General features: G+C 42.2%; 1 protein-coding gene across 1 annotated transcript in view; it reads right to left on the bottom strand.

Moving 5' to 3' along the window:
• Positions 1-4,482, bottom strand: part of nol6 (nucleolar protein 6 (RNA-associated)) — a 342,540-nt gene that overhangs the window by 225,070 nt on the left and 112,988 nt on the right. The window lies entirely within an intron of this gene.

Here is a 4,482-nt window from a genome sequence, read left to right as displayed (position 1 = left end):
AGCGCTGAATGTCCCTTTAAATATGCTCAGAAAGTCATTAAAACTTCCATCAAATACGAGTTAAAGCAAGGGTACTCAGCATACATCAGACTCAATATCAGTTACTGCATTAAAACCGGTGTCTTGTTAGAGCATATCTTACTTTAAGTAAAACTGTGAATCTTTTCCAAACAAAAGAACTTATTCCCATCAAATGTATGAAATTCTTCGCAATTTTAGCTTATAATAAATGATCAAATTTAAAACAGGGAAGCGGATCTCAAGCTCCTAATTTGGGTTCAGCTAATATTTCATTGAACTTAAATTCAATCAGCTAGATTATTGCCGTACAGCATGACAGACCATTCAGCCCCTATATCTATGCTAACCAGGGAGCACCCACCTGTATTAATCTTACCTTGTCACACCTGTTCTAGAAACCTGGTGATGAAAAACATGGATAGATGGAACCACTGTATTGTGACAGTAGTTTCAGATTTAAGCTATAAAATTCCTACAAATCAAATGAAATAGTGCCTGAAGAACAACAAAATGACTGTGACAATAACCACTTTTACAGGACAGATCCTCAAGGCACGTGGCCTGCTAAGCATCTCAGAACCTTTTTTATTATTTAAATGGAATAAAAATATCATTCTAGACAGAATCTGTTAAATTTGCTATTGTAAAATCCAAGTTATTTTTGAAAGAATGTACACCAAAAGAAGCTGCATTTGTATAGCACCTTCCTGACTGACCAAGGCACTTCGTTCTTCCTTGGGATCCTTCCCTGTTTACCATCCCCAGTTGTGGCCTAGGAGGCAGATAATAGTCAAATTTTTTTTAAAAGGCCTAGAGTGGATGTGGATGTTTTGCACAGCAGGGGGAGTCTAGGACCAGAGAGCACAGCCTCAGAATAGAGGGAGAGAAATGAGGAAGGATTTCTTTAGCCTGAGGGTGGAGAATCTGTGGAATTCATTGCCACTGACAACTGTGGAGGCCAAGTCATTGGGTATGTTTAAAGCAGTAGTTGATAGGTTCTCGATTAGTAAGCGTGCCAAAGGTAATATGGAGAAGGCAGAAGAATGGGGTTGAGAGAGATCATAAACCATCCATGGTAGAGTAGACTTGATGGGAGAGATGACCTAATTCTTCTCCTTTGCCTTCCTTTCTAAATGAGAAAAATGAAGCCATTACATTTTACTGATAAGTAACAACTTAAATGGCAAAGACCAAAGGGATCTGAAAATGCATGAATAATAGCAGAACAGGTTAATAGGTTATTAAAGAACATAAAAACAAGAACCTTTTTCTTGAAATAAAAGAATAAGGGGTATACTAAACAGATGGAGAACCATATGATTCAGTTCATCATACTATGACAGCAATAAAGGGACAATGATTGTGGTGGCAAATAATTTACAAGAACACAGATTTACTGTTTGATGTAATTTGCCGTTTCTGGAAATTGGCTTTGAAATGGTGACTGATAATTGACAGTGGGCTGAATATTCATTTTGAAACAACAAATGGAATCTATCCAAGAATACCAATAGGAACAGAGGTAGAAAAGGAGTGTTGCCTGATTTGTTTTCCCCCACATGGTTCATTAAATACAGGAATAATAACACGAGATTTCAATACAGCAACTGTTGCTCCAAATTTTAAACAAGGTCAGAAGTGTGATCTTGGGAGTTATGGACCTATTAGCTAAACATTAAATTACTGAAAAATAAACAATAGTCTATTATAAAGGAAGCAGTTAAAGTGTTTTAGCAAAGATTTCTAAAAGGCATGACATGCCTCACAAATTTGTTGGAATCCATGAGGATCAAACTACTTGTCCTAGTCCAAAAGTGAAAATGTTGTGTATTGTGGGACTATGAAATGAATAAGAGAGTTCTCAAAGTGTCTGTACCTGGGGCAATATCTGTAGATATGGAAGCAAAGTTCACCTTTCGACAAAATTCAAAGAATATATATTATTCAAGTATGTATGCAGCACCCAACCCTGAAATTCGTCTTCCCCACAGACAGCCTCGAAATAAAGAACCATGGAACCAAGCTGTTCAAAGAGAAATATCAAACCCCACCCTCCCCCCACGTGCAGAAAAGAATTGCGTAAACAGCAGTAAAAAAAGAGTGAAAGTACAGAATACAAAACATGAAATCAAAAGCCTTATTTCAGTTCGGCTCAGTGTTAATTATCTCAGCCACCCCGATTCAAAATCGCCCAGAAGTAGCATCAAAAAAGAGCGACCAGAACTAGAACACATCATAAACCTGAATTAGAGTCCAATTCTACAAACCTCGGTGATTAAACCTTGCTCCAATATCATTCTCCAACAGCATCGAGGGAGAGAGAGGGAAATCACTCAAACACAAGGACATTCCCTCGGGAGCAGTGAGCAAGAAGGAGACAGAAATCACCACATGCAGACACCTTCTCCAGCAGTAGCCAGCGAGAGGTTAGTAGACAGTACTGAACACTCGCTTACCCTCTGCACCCACCTCAATGAACCCGTAACTAAACATGTTACGTTATGGTAAAATGGAACCGAGGTCCTGGCATTTAACTCTGTAATCAGTTAAGGTGCTACACAAAGTGTCCATTCACCTCCTCCCTCACCTCCATTCACAGTCCTTCTAGGAGAGGCAACACTTTACTTGTGAATCTGTTGAGGTCATCTACTGCATCCAATGCTCCCTATGCAGCTTCCTCTACATCCACCCTGACGTAGACTGGGGGAGCACTTTGATGAGCACATTCGCTCCATCTACAAAATGGAGGATTTCTCAGTGGCCGACCATTTTAATCCCAATCCTCATTCCCATTCTGACATGTTGGTCCATGGTCTCCTCTACTGCCATGATGAGGTCACTCTTAGGTTGGAGGAGCAACACCTCACAGTCCATTTGAGTAGCCTCCAAACTGATAGCACTAACTTTGATTTCTCTAATTTCTGGTAATTTCCCCCTCCCCCTCCCTCTTCTTCCATTCCCCACTCGGACTCCCCTCTTACTTCTTCTCTTCACCTGCCTGATACCCTCCTCTTTTCACTTCTCTCTTGGTCCACTCTTCTATCAGATTCCTTCTCCTCCAGCCCTTTACTTTTCCCTTTATCACCTCCCAGCTTTCTACTTCTGACCCACTAGCCCACCCACTCGACTTCAACTATCACTTTCTTGCTTGTACTCCTTCCCCTCTCCCACCCCTCCCTTCTTATTCTGTCTTCTTCCATCTTCCTCTCCGGTCTTGATGAAGGGTCTCAGCCCAAAATGTCGACAGGTCTCACTTCCATAGATGCTGCCTGGCCTGCAGAGTTCCTCCAGCATTTTGTGTGCATTACTCTGGATTTCCAGCCTCTGCAGAATCTTTTCTGTTGCTGATTTTCAACAGGGTTTTAAGAACGTGCCTCTAGAGTCTAGACTAAGGGAAGTCGTAGCTTTACTGAACACGTGTCCAGCAATGCCCCATATTGCAAGTGCAAACTGCTGTTGTTGAAAGGAATAGTTAATCGACATCAATAAAAAGAAAATACTGCAAATGCTAACCAATTTGATGGCCATTTTCACCATTTTCCAAAGGTTTTCCCCAGTCTTCCAGCATTTTGGTTAATATTTGCAATTTACTTGAAATGGAAGAGGATTCCTAACCTCTCGAGGTTGAAAGGTTCAAAGGTATGTTTACTGTCAAAGAAATGTATACAATATACATTCTGAAATTCTTTTTCTTTGCAAACATCCACAAAAACGGAGGAGTGCCCCAAAGAATGACAGTTAAATGTTAGAACCCCAAAGTTCCCCCTAACTGTGACCATGCATAAACATCAGCAGAGCAACAATTCCCACCCCCCCCCCACCAGTCAGTGAGTTGATTCCAGGCCCGCCACGATGCTGAGTTTTTCCACTCACCTCTCCACCAATTTCTTTGGCAAGGATACCCCAGGCCCGACTGATCACCCTCCCCTTTCTCCCAACTCAGGCCCTCTTCTGGCCTTTTGCCCCCTCTCGACCTTTTCCCTTCCAACTGTCTTCACCCACTCCAACCTCACGAATAAATCAAAATCAGAACCTTGGCATGTGTCGTGTAATTTGCAGTACAGAGCAAAATATCATAAAAAACATTACAAATTACAATAAGAGGTGAGGGCCTCAGTCGGTCTGAGTTAACCACGGACATTGCCTCCTGGCTGTGTAGATACACAAACCTGGGCAGTACGACATGGAGAGCAAGCTGTTGCCCATGTAGCAAGCTCACACGTCTGATGAATCCAAAGGAAAGGCAGAGCCTGATACAGTCTGGTACCAGAGGCGTCACAGGAGTGGCCAGTCAGCATTGAACTCAACTTAGGACTGCCTTAGGGACCCCAGCTCTGGATTCCACCTCCCCGCTGGGGTTTACTCCCGAAGACCTCCCCATCAGTGGATACAGCCGCAAGGCAGCAGAGGCTCCAGATCAGAGTTTTCCTTCTCCTAGATGAACTGCCAACCACAGCGAAC

This window comes from Mobula hypostoma, chromosome 3 (assembly GCF_963921235.1).
Source record: "Mobula hypostoma chromosome 3, sMobHyp1.1, whole genome shotgun sequence".
In the NCBI taxonomy this organism is placed as follows: domain Eukaryota; kingdom Metazoa; phylum Chordata; class Chondrichthyes; order Myliobatiformes; family Myliobatidae; genus Mobula; species Mobula hypostoma.
The sequence above is the reverse complement of the archived record's forward strand: the minus strand, read 5'-3'. Positions and strand labels throughout refer to the sequence as shown.